Source organism: Apium graveolens, chromosome 9 (assembly GCF_009905375.1).
Source record: "Apium graveolens cultivar Ventura chromosome 9, ASM990537v1, whole genome shotgun sequence".
Taxonomy (NCBI): Eukaryota; Viridiplantae; Streptophyta; class Magnoliopsida; order Apiales; family Apiaceae; genus Apium; species Apium graveolens.
The window spans coordinates 97,062,264-97,075,552 of NC_133655.1; positions in this window are offsets into that span (position 1 = coordinate 97,062,264).

Sequence of the window (13,289 nt, forward strand, 5' to 3'; positions counted from 1 at the left end):
TTGTCGATATCTCCATATCTCTACATGTATTTGACTTGTCGATATATCTACATCTCTACATGTATTTGACTTGTGGACAGACAAATTGACTTTCTATAGAAAAATGACTTCTCTACACGCTTTGACAGTTCTCAATATACTTCTTGATATTCCTTGACTTGTGACTTCTCGACATTTGACTTATTTTTCAATCTATAACATTATTCTTCTCCAAGCTATGTATCTTCATTCCGAGGCATGAACATGCATGATCTTCTTCCAGAGATTTATTCCTTAGCTTGTTGGTTGTTCACTAAAAAATACTTTAGTCTAGTCTTTTTAGCATTTTTACAAACTCAAAGAACATATTTATAGATTACAAAAATTATTACAAGTCAAACAATTTCTTAGGATTGTCAACGTGAATTAGTCTTGTTATGATAAGGCATATCTTTCAAAACAATACATACATATATATATGCATACATATATGTATATATAAACCGGGGAGCTCAGAACAAACCACCTGAATTTTAATTATGTATTGTTTTTAGTTTCTAGTAATTTGCATTTATGTTCAAATATGAAGTAAAATAAAATAGAATTGAATTTGTATTCAACCCCATTTACAGATTCCATAGTTTGATTTTAGAGAATAACAATACGTAATTAGGTTAAAAGAATTTCAAATCGACATAAATGGATTGGGTATTATTAAATGAATATTTACTAATTATATGTATGCATACGACTTATGACATTATTTACATTACTAAACTGATAGTGTTAGTCAAAATAAAATATTAGCATCAACCATAAGTTATTAGCATTTTAGTTATTTAGATTTTTAAAATGAGGAATATTGTATAAACTAAAAACATTTTAACAAATTATTTAATTGATTCCAACTGACCAAACCAACTTAAAACGAAGTACGGTGGGTACAATTGGTTACTAATTTATTTTTTAAGAGTTAAAGTAAAAAAAATTAAACTGATTTAATTAAACCGTGTTGCAAAAATATTTATAACCCGAACTTGGCTCATAAACACCCTTAGCTCTAAGAGTTCACAAAAGAGAGCATATATATAACATAAACAATGTGTATCAATAGAATTTACTTGTTTTATAAATTATAATACATTTAAAAAATAAAATTGTATAATTATCATGAATGGTAATATTTATAACAAAAATTTATTATAATTTATAGAAATATATTTTTCAAATAAATTATATATTACATTGTTAGATATATTTGATAATGTCATGACTAATATGATTTATGTTTAGTTTCAGATCTTACTTAAACAGGATAAATCAGTACTTACTGGAAGTCAAGACTTATGGATATCAGTACTTATATTATCAGGAGATAATTATCAGAAGATGGATATCAGAACTCAAGTACTCAAGGACGTTCAGATAAGGACAGCAGATGATTAAAGGAAAGAAGATCAAGACAAACATAAGAAGAGATATGCATGAAGAAGGAATTCTATGAAGAATAGAATACTTGGAAGAAAAGATATCTGATCGATATATTTTAGGAAGCAGAATTATATTCCATATCAATTAGCGATTATCTTGTAACTGTGTAGTATATAAACACAGACATAGGGTTTACACTATAAGTGTTATCATATTCGAGAAGATTATTTATTGTAACCCTAGCAGCTCTCGTAATATTTTTCATCACTAAGAGGTAACGGTTCCATACTGTAACAGAGTTTATTGTTTCAATAAAGTTTGTTTTCTGTTACTTGAAATATTAAAAGTTCGATTTGATTGTATTTTACACTGTATTCATGAAAGGAATATGTCCTAAGTCCAATCATGTATTAGGATTTAGGAATAACTCTTTATGTAATCTGTTTTGATTTCATTTATTTTAATAAAAGACTTGTTTTGTTTTTATTACGGGCTCTATCTATTTAAGTGTTTAAATAAGATATACCATAGTTTAGAGTAAAGCTTTTTATGGATTATGATGAGATCATAATAGTGAGACCTAAAAGATGATAACTCTAAACTTAAATAGTTCATGATCATAGGATTACTAACTGGTAATTAATAATCCGCAAAGATCGGTACATACTATGCTTGCTTCATTATGAAGGATGTCTGTTCTCATAGACATTTGTGTGGTGACACTATAGCTAGTATGTAGGTGCTTATTATAGAATAAGTTCACTGAACATGACTCGCACAGCTGAACAGCTGATGGAGTTCACTCATGTGTCAGCAGTTGTTCACATAGTGATAGTTGTATAAGTATCATTAGACTTGAGGTCATCATAGTCATCTTGTGTATACTGAACTATGCTTTGGTTTAGTTCTTAGTCTCCAGGGACAATTATTAGGGCTCTACTGGGTATAGGAATTTGTACACGAAGATAGTGTATGATCAATATAGGATCTACCCCTTCCAGTGAAGGAAGCGAATGTTCAAGGCTGATCCACTTATGCTAGTTCAGGAATCTCTGGCCAGAGTGAATGAAATTAGAAAGGAGTTTCTAATTTGCATAGAACTACGCATAGTAAATGGTAAGCAAGTGATTGAATTAGATAGGCTTGACACGAGATCCATGCCTTGTATTTAATCGGGACATTGTAGGGTAGAAGGAGTTTATTGTACGGTAACTATTCACTGAATAGGTTCTTGGTATTCTAAGCAGTGAATTCATATTATCCGGATAGTCGCGATATGCTGAGAAGTATCCCTCACAATGTAGAATGAATGTGATTAATTAATTAATCATATTTAATAAATTAGAGAATTTATATAAATAATGATAAAATAGTTTTATTATTATTTATTTCTACTATCGGCTTAATATTGAACCTACAGGGTCACACCATAAAAAGAGAATGATTTAATGGTGGAGGAATTAATTAATAATGGCTGATAATTATTTATTTATGAAATAAATAATTAATTGGCAAATTTAATAATTAATTTAATGAGATTTAATTGATTATAAATTAATTAAGAAAAGTTCTTAATATTATTAATTAAAGGATTTAATTTTTGGAAATTAAATCAAGAGAGAGAATTATTTCTAAAGTGTTTAGAAAAAGGATTAATAATTAAAAGGTATTTTAATTATTAATGAGAATAATAAATGGGATAATAATAATAATATTTATGGGAAAATTTCAGCTGAAAATTTTTCCTATAAATATACTATTATAAACCCTATTTTAATTCGAACCCAAAAATCCAAAAGTTTTAGAAAACCAAATTCTCTCCACATCCTCCTCCTCCTTAACGTCGTTTTCTTGGTGGATACCGGTGGAGTGCTTCACGTTTGAGGAGCAGCTACTAAGGATCTCCGAACGTTGCTTTTGGATCGCATATTAAAGGTTAGTAATCGATCCCTACATTTTTACCACGATTTATATGCTTTTATTTGGATTTTGTATGTGTAAAAGTGTTTTACCATGCCCCCGCTGCAATTAAAATCCAACATTGGTATCAGAGCATAGGTTGTATGCATATAGATCTGTGGTAAAAATTTCAGAATTTTATGTGCTTGTATGAATTAATTATGATTTTTACAAGTTATATCATGGATTAATTTTGTCTGATGAGAAATCGTTTCTCAGAATAATTTTGAATGTTGATCTGGGTTCTACAAGTGTTGTATATCGTCTGGGTATTTTTTTCATAATTTTATGTTTTATAGATTTTTTATTATCAATTTTTGAAGTTCTTACAATTAAATTCGTAATTAAATAAGTAAATATTTGTATATATAGTATATATATATATATATGTTTGCATCTGCTGTTGCTATTACCTGTTGAATGCATGGAAGACACAGAAAAGAACAGGTACGGCAGAACAGTCAGGTACGGCGGCTCGCTAATCGAGGAAAGCTGTCGGCTGCTGCAGAAGAAAAAAAAAGGGGGTATCGCGCATTCCGGGAATGCGTTACACCCTGTGGCGCATTCACGGAATGCGTTACACCTTTTAATTGGTTAAAAGGGTTGTAATGCATCACCGGAATGCGTTACAGGGCTTGTAACGCGTTCCTGTAATGCGTTACAGCCCGACTGTCCAGATTAAAATTGATTTTCTGGGAGTTTTGTAACTCCGTTTTGGGCGTGCAATATACCGTTGGATTCCTTTTTCTGAGACGGATCTAATGGAGTGATAAATTTTAGTTTATATAAAAGTTTTGAACTGTTTATATTTCCGAAAGTGTTTTAAAGCTGTTTTTTAACTATTTTAACTGCTTTTAAATGCTGCATGTGATATATAGAGATGTATAATGCTTAGACCAATATGCTAGATGATGTAACATGCCTACCTTGATGTTTATTCATGTTGATATATGTGATATATGCTTAGTTTATCATGCGATGATAGATTTGGGTGAACTTAAATGAACATAAGGCGTTTGTTAGACAACCTAGTATAGTGAAATTGTTTCATAACCTTAAGAATAATATTATGAATACAATCATGAGATTCTTGTATTTATGAAACACGTAATTGAATATGAATTTTCGATATGAGAGAAATGATGATTCTGTCAACAACAGATTTCTATCTGCAAGAAAGGGTTATGAAGTGACGCCTCTTGACAATGCTCCATCCGATCTGGGAATCATCTGATTATTGATTATTGATTTGAAATATTTAATTTAAAAGGAAGAATCTCTTTATAATATGATTATGATTGTAACGTAATATAATCCCTCTAAAATTAAATAATATCAAGTAGTAATTGGCCAATGCCACAGCCGGGGTTGTGAAATGGAATGTAGGATCCCTATTACCACTAACATTATGAATGCTTAATTTTTCACGTAGGGGGTTGAATAAATTAGATAAACTAGTGGGAGCCACTTATGAATAAAGACCCGATTCATATACTGTTTTAAAATGAAATCGAATATTTGCTAAGTGTTGTTATGTGTTTATCATTTACAGATTTACTTTGTACGTTATGTCTTCTGCACTATCACTCAGGAGCATACTAGATGCTCACAAATTGACTGGTCCTAATTATGCTGACTGGCTTCGAAACTTGAGAATTGTTCTCAGGATTGAGAAGCTGGAATACGTGATTGACTCACCTAAGCCTACTGAACCTGCTAGTGATGCACATAATGATGAACATGTTGTGTATCGTAAGTGGATAGATGATGCAAATGTTGCTCAATGCATCATGCTAGCTTCCATGAACATTGAGCTACAGAAGCAACATGAGCATATGGATGCTCACACTATCCTAATGCATCTACAAGAGTTGTATGATGTGGCAGGGAGGACAGCTCGATATGAGATATCGAAGGAGTTGTTCGGTTGTAGGATGTCTGAGGGATCATCTGTGAATGACCATGTACTTAAGATGATCAATTTGATTGAACGTCTTGGATAAGTTGGTTTTGCCATGGATGGGGAGCTGTGCAAAGACTTGGTCTTGCAATCGCTTCCGAGTTCGTTCTCGCAGTTTGTTATGAACTTTCACATGAATAAGTTGGATGTCAGCCTGCCTGAGCTCCACAACATGTTGAAGACTGCGGAATCGAATTTTCCCGCTAAGAAGAGTTCTGTTCTTCTAATTGGTGAAGGTTCCAATCCTAAGAAAAGGAAGAGGAACTCTTCCAAGAAGAAGAAAGTAGGTGAGAAAATGCCGGTTCCACCAAAAGCTGAAGACCCCAAGAGCAAAATTGTTTGCTTTCACTGTAACAAGGCGGGGCACTGGAAGAGGAACTGCAAGGTTTACCTTGCAGAATTGAAGAAGAAGAAGGGTAGTGAGACTACCACTTCTGATTCAGGTATGTTCATGATAGAAGTGAATATGTCATTTCTACTTGGGTATTAGATACCGCCTGTGGTTCTCATATCTGCAATTTGTTGCAGGGACCAAGGAAAAGTGGGACTCTTGAGGAAGAGGAGGTGATTCTTGAGGAATAGGAGGACTCTTGAGGATGTGGGACTCTTGAGAAGTGGGACCAAGGAGACGTACGGAAAGTTTTCTCATTCAGCAAAACACTATTCATAAGGGTTTCAAAAATTTCCAAATATTGGGGTTATTACAAATACCCTAAAGTCTCTTTAGGATATCCCACAAAACTACATTTTACGGATCGATATTCCAGCTTATCTGGGTCAACTTTCTTGACATAAGCTGGACATCCCCAAATCTTAACGTGTTTAAGACTCGGTTTCCTTACTTTCCATATCTCATACGAAGTTTGAGGAACAGATTTTGGAAAGCACCTTATTCAGTTAATATGCTGAGGTTTCCAATGCATAACCCCATAGGAATACTGGAAGATTTGCATAGCTCATCATGGACCGAACTATGTCTAAAAAAGTTCAATTTCTCCTTTCCGATACCAATCTGGAGGAGTCCAGTGGGAGACTATACCATTTACTTAGAGATAATCTAGAAACACTCCATTAAAGTATTCACCACCTCGATCTGATCGAAGAGTTATAATACTATGTTTGGTTGTTTCTCCACTTCATACTTATATTCTTTGAACTTTTTAAAGGCCTCAGACTTGTGTTTCATCAAACACATATCCGAATCCAGATCTATCATCTATGAAAGTAATGAAGTATGAAAATCCACCCATGGCTTGCGTAGACATTGGTCCACATACAACTATGTGTACCATTCCTAGCAAATCTGCAGCCCTCTCTCCATGTCCACTAAATGGAGACTGCAGTGCCACTATGAAGTGAGATTTTCATCATCCCTTTTCTTTTATTAGTTTGTTCAATCTGAAGTAAATTATGTCACATTTATACAGACCATTATTTAAAGTATCACGTCCATAAAGAATATTATCTCTAAGAATAGAACATTCATTATTCTCAATAATAAATGAAAATCCAGCCAAGTCTAACATGGGAATAATATTCCTCACAATCGAGGGAACAAAATAACAATTATTTCAAACAATAGTCTTGCCCATAGGCCTATGTAAATGAAATGATTCTACATCCACAGCAGCAACTCTTGCTCCATTTCCATCAGTAGAATCACCTCATCTTCCTCAAGAGTCCCACTTCTCCTTGGTCCCTGCAACAAATTGCAGATATGAGAACCACAGGCGGTATCTAATACCCAAGTAGAAATGACATATTCACTTCTATCATGAACATACCTGAATCAGAAGCGATAGTCTCACTACCCTTCTTCTTCCATTCTGCGAGGTAAACCTTGCAGTTCCTCTTCCAGTGCCCCACCTTGTTACAGTGAAAGCAAACAACTTTGCTCTTGGGGTCTTCAGATTTTGGTAGAACCGGCATTTTTTCACCTACTTTCTTCTTCTTGGAAGGGTTCCTCTTCCTTTTCTTAGGATTGGAACCTTCACCAATTAGAAGAACAGAACTCTTCTTAGGGGGAAAATTCGATTTCGCAGTCTTCAACATGTTGTGGAGTTCAGGCAGGCTGACATCCAACTTATTCATGTGAAAGTTCACAACAAACTGCGAGAACGAACTCGGAAGCGATTGCAAGACCAAGTCTTGGCTCAACTCCCCATCCATGGCAAAACCAAGTTGTCCAAGACGTTCAATCAAATTGATCATCTTAAGTACATGGTCATTCACAGATGATCCCTCAGACATCCTACAACCGAACAACTCCTTCGATATCTCATATCGAGCTGTCCTCCCCGCCACATCATACAACTCTTGTAGATGCATGAGGATAGTGTGAGCATCCATATGCTCATGTTGCTTCTGTAGCTCAATGTTCATGGAAGCTAGCATGATGCATTGAGCAACATTTGCATCATTTATCCACCTACGATACACAACATGTTCATCATTATTTGCATCACTAGCAGGTTCAGTAGGCTTAGGTGAGTCAATCACGTATTCCAGCTTCTCAATCCTGAGAACAATTCTCAAGTTTCGAAGCCAGTCAGCATAATTGAGACCAGTCAATTTGTGAGCATCTAGTATGCTCCTGAGTGATAGTGCAGAAGACATAACGTACAAAGTAAATCTGTAAATGATAAACACATAACAACACTTAGCAAATATTCGATTTCATTTCAAAACACTATATGAATCGGGTCTTTATTCATAAGTGGCTCCCACTAGTTTTCCTAATTTATTCAACCCCCTACGTGAAAAATTAAGCATTCATAATGCTAGTGGGAATAGGGATCCTACATTCCATTACACAACCCCAGCTGTGGCACGAAACGCCATGTAATGTTCAATAGGCAGACAACTCTTGTCAATTACATCTAATGTTATTCCCTAATCAAACTTTATCCTCTTGAATAATTGAGTCACGGCTGTGGCACGACAAACTCAATATTCTAAGTCAAGTCTAACCCAACATTCCGTACAATTGAATCAGTCCCCAAAGGCCCACGGCTGTGGCACGTAACGACCTTTAGATTCTTATTCAATGTACACATCTCTATGTAATAGACAAGTATTTCTTATTTCAAAATCAAATCCCTCGGCTGTGGCACGAAACGACAATGATTCAAAAATAAGAACTACTTTCTACCATGTTGGAAGGCTATGACCGACACAAGCCCGTTGTGTCATTGGCCAATTACTACTTGATATTATTTAATTTTAGAGGGATTATATTACGTTACAATCATAATCATATTATAAAGAAATTCTTCCTTTTAGATTAAATATTTCAAATCAATAATCAATAATCAGATGATTCCCAGATCGGGTGGAGCATTATCAAGAGGCGTCACTTAATAACCCTTTCTTACAGATAGAAATCTGTTGTTGACAGAATCATCCTTTCTCTCATATAGAAAATTCATATTCAATTACGTGTTTCATAAACACAAGAATCTCATGATTGTATTCATAATATTATTATTAAGGTTATGAAACAATTTCACTATACTAGGTTGTCTAACGAACGCCTTATGTTCATTTAAGTTCACCTAAATCTATCATCGCAGGATAAACTAAGCATATATCACATATATCAACATGAATAAACATCAAGGTAGGCATGTTAAATCATTTAGCACATTATTCTAAGCATTATACATCTCTATGTATCACATGAAGTATTTAAAAGCAATTAAAATAGTCAAAAACAACTTTAAAACACTTCATCGAAATATAAACAGTTCAAAACTTTTATATAAACTAAAATTGATCACACCATTAGATCCGTCTCGAAAAAATGAATCCAACGGTATATTGCACGCCCAAAACGGAGTTACGAAACTCCCAGAAAATCAATTTTAAAATCAACAGAGGGCTGTAACGCATTTCAGGAACGCGTTACAAGCCCTGTAACGCATTCTGGTGATGTGTTACACCCCTTTTAAGCCATTAAAGGGTGTAACGCATTCCGTGAATGCGCCACAGGTGTGTAACGCATTCCCGGAATGCGTTACACCCCTATATTTTGTTTTTCGCCGCCTGACTTTCTCGATCAGCGTGCCTGTACCTGTCAGCCGTGCTGTCTCCTCTGCTTTGCTTCCGTGCCTCAGACAGCATAAACAGACAACACGGAAATACATATATGCAATTTATATATATATATATAAATATATGATTATTTAATTACGAATTTAATTGTAAGAAATTCAAAAATTCATAATAAAAAATATATACATCCTAAAATTATGAAAAAAATACCCAGACGATCTACAACACTTGTAGAACCCAGATCAACATTCAAAATTATTCTGTGAAACAATTTCTCATCAGGCAAAATTAATCCATAATATAACTTGTAAAAATCATAATTAATTCATACAAGCACATAAAATTTTGAAATTTTTACCACAGATCTATATGCATACGACCTATGCTCTGATAACATTGTTGGATTTTTAATGCAGCGGGGTCATGGTAAAACACTTTTACACATACAAAATCCAAATAAAAGCATATAAATCGTGAATAAAAATTCGAGGGATCGAATCTAACCTTTTAAAATAATTCGGAGACAACGATCAGAGATCCTTAGCAGTTGCTCCTCAAGTGTGAAGCACTCCACCGGTATCCACCAAGAAAAACGATGTTAAGGAGGAGGAAGGAGGTGGAGAGAATTGGGTTTTCCAAACTTTTTGGGTTTTGTGTTTGATGTGGGTTCGAATAAAATAGGGTCTATAATAGTGTATTTATAGGCAAAATTTTCGCAAAATTTTCAGCTGAAATTTTCCCATAAATAATATTATTATTATCCCATTTATTATTCTCATTAATAATTAAAACACCTTTTAATTATTAATCCTTTTTCTAAACACTTTAGAAATAATTCTCTCTCTTGATTTAATTTCCAAAAATTAAATCCTTAATTAATAATATTAAGAACTTTTCTTAATTAATTTATAATCAATTAAATCTCATTTAATCAATTATTAAATTTGCCAATTAATTATTTATTTCATAAATAAATAATTATTAGCCATTATTAATTAATTCCTCCACCATTAAATCATTCTCTTTTTGTGGTGTGACCCTGTAGGTTCAATATTAAGCCGGTAGTAGAAATAAATAATAATAAAACTATTTTATCATTATTTATATAAATTCTCTAATTTATTAAATATGATTAATTAATTAATCACATTTATTCTACATCGTGAGTGATGCTTCTCAACATATCGCGACTATCCGGATAATATGAATTCACTGCTTAGAATACCAAGAACCTGTCAGTGAATAGTTACCGTACAATAAACTCCTTCTACCCTACAATGTCCCGATTAAATACAAGGCATGGATCTCGTGTCAAGCCTATCTAATTCAATCACTTTGCTTACCATTTACTATGCGTAGTTCTATGCAAATTAGAAACTCCTTTCTAATTTCATTTACTCTGGCCAGAGATTCCTGAACTAGCATAAGTGGATCAGCCTTGAACATTCGCCTCCTTCACTGGAAGGGGTAGATCCTTTATTGATCATACACTATCTTCGTGTACAAATTCCTATACCCAGAAGAGCCCTAATAATTGTCCCTGCAGACTAAGAACTAAACCAAAGCATAGTTCAGTGTACACAAGATGACTATGATGACCTCAAGTCTAAGGATACTTGTACAACTATCACTAAGCGAACAACTGCTGACACGTGAGTGAACTCCATCAGTTGTTCAGCTGGGCGAGTCATGTTCAGTGAACTTATTCCATAATAAGCATCTACATACTAGCTATAATGTCACCACACAAATGTCTATAAGAACAGACATCCTTCATAATGAAGCAAGCATAGTATGTACCGATCTTTGCAGATTATTAATTACCAGTTAGTAATCCTATGATCAGGAACAATTTAAGTTTAGAGTTATCATCTTTTTAGGTCTCACTATTATGATCTCATCATAATCCATAAAAAGCTTTACTCTAAACTATGGTATATCTTATTTAAACACTTAAATAGATAAAGCCCGTAATAAAAACAAAACAAGTCTTTTATTAATATCAATGAAATCAAAACAGATTACATAAAAAGTTATTCCTAAATCCTAATACCTGATTGGACTTAGGATATATTCCTTTCAATCTCCCACTTGTACTAAAGCCAATCACGCTGGTATCTAATACCCATCTCATCTTTATGACGATCAAAGTGACTTTCAAAAAGTAGCTTTGTGAGTGGGTCTGCTATGTTGTTATGTGTGTCAACTATAATTCAATACAATACAAGAAATGTTACCGCGCTCCCACTAACCCTTTTGTAGACGCATGGTTCATCTTCGTTTTTGATAAAATCAAACTCTTTGATTGTCTCATCAAAACAAATGTTCCATCTTTCGAGAAGCCTGCTTTGAACCACATATGGTTCGCAGCAGCTTACACACTAGGTTTTCATTTCCCTTGGAAAGAAAACCATCTGGCCATCTGCCAGATTTCATAGTCGTAGTAAGCAGCAATCGCAAGCAAAATCCGAACTGATTTTAACAGGGCTACAGGTAAAAGGTTTCATCAAAGTCAATCCATTGCCTTTGTTTGAATCCTTTTGCCACAAGCCTGGCCTTAAAGGTCTCCACCTGGCCATCTGCTATAATCTATCTCTTGTATACCGTATACATAGATTCCATTCTGGATTTCATGGCACTATGCCATTTCTCTTAGTCAACACTACTCATAGCCTCATTATAGGTCACAGGGTCGTCATCATCAATGATCGACAACTCATTGTCATTCTTAATGACAAGGCCATATTACCTCTCAGGTTGGCGAGACACTCTCCCTGTTCTATGAATGGGCTGTTCCACAAAAGGTTGTTCAGTCAGAACAGGTGTTTCCACTTGATCCGTAGTAGTTTATGCTTCTTGAACTTCATCAAGTTCAATTTTGCTCCCACTGTTTCCTTCAAGGATAAACTCCTTTTCCAAGAAGGTAGCATGTCAGGAGACAAACACCCGATGATCGGTGCAAAAGTAATACCCTAAAGTCTCTTTAGGATATTCCACAAAACTATATTTTACGGATCGATATTCCAGCTTATCTGGGTCAACTTTCTTGACATAAGCTGGACATCCCCAAATCTTAACGTGTTTAAGACTCGGTTTCCTTACTTTCCATATCTCATACGAAGTTTGAGGAACAGATTTTGGAAAGCACCTTATTCAGTTAATATGCTGAGGTTTCCAATGTATAACCCCATAGGAATACTGGAAGATTTGCATAGCTCATCATGGACCGAACTATGTCTAACAAAGTTCAATTTCTCCTTTCAGATACCAATCTGGAGGAGTCCAGTGGGAGACTATACCATTTACTTAGAGATAATCTAGAAACACTCCATTAAAGTATTCACCACCTCGATCTGACCGAAGAGTTATAATACTATGTTTGGTTGTTTCTCCACTTCATACTTATATTCTTTGAACTTTTCAAAGGCCTCGGACTTGTGTTTCATCAAACACATATCCGAATCCAGATCTATCATCTATGAAAGTAATGAAGTATGAAAATCCACCCATGGCTTGCGTAGACATTGGTCCACATTCAACTATATGTACCATTCCTAGCAAATCTGCAGCCCTCTCTCCATGTCCACTAAATAGAGACTGCAGTGCCACTATGAAGTGAGATTTTCATCATCCCTTTTCTTTTATTAGTTTGTTCAATCTGAAGTAAATTATGTCACATTTATACAGACCATTATTTAAAGTATCACGTCCATAAAGAATATTATCTCTAAGAATAGAACATTCATTATTCTCAATAATAAATGAAAATCCAGCCAAGTCTAACATGGGAATAATATTCCTCACAATCGAGGGAACAAAATAACAATTATTTTAAACAATAGTCTTGCCCGTAGGCCTATGTAAATGAAATGATTCTACATCTACAGCAGCAACTCTTGCTCCATTT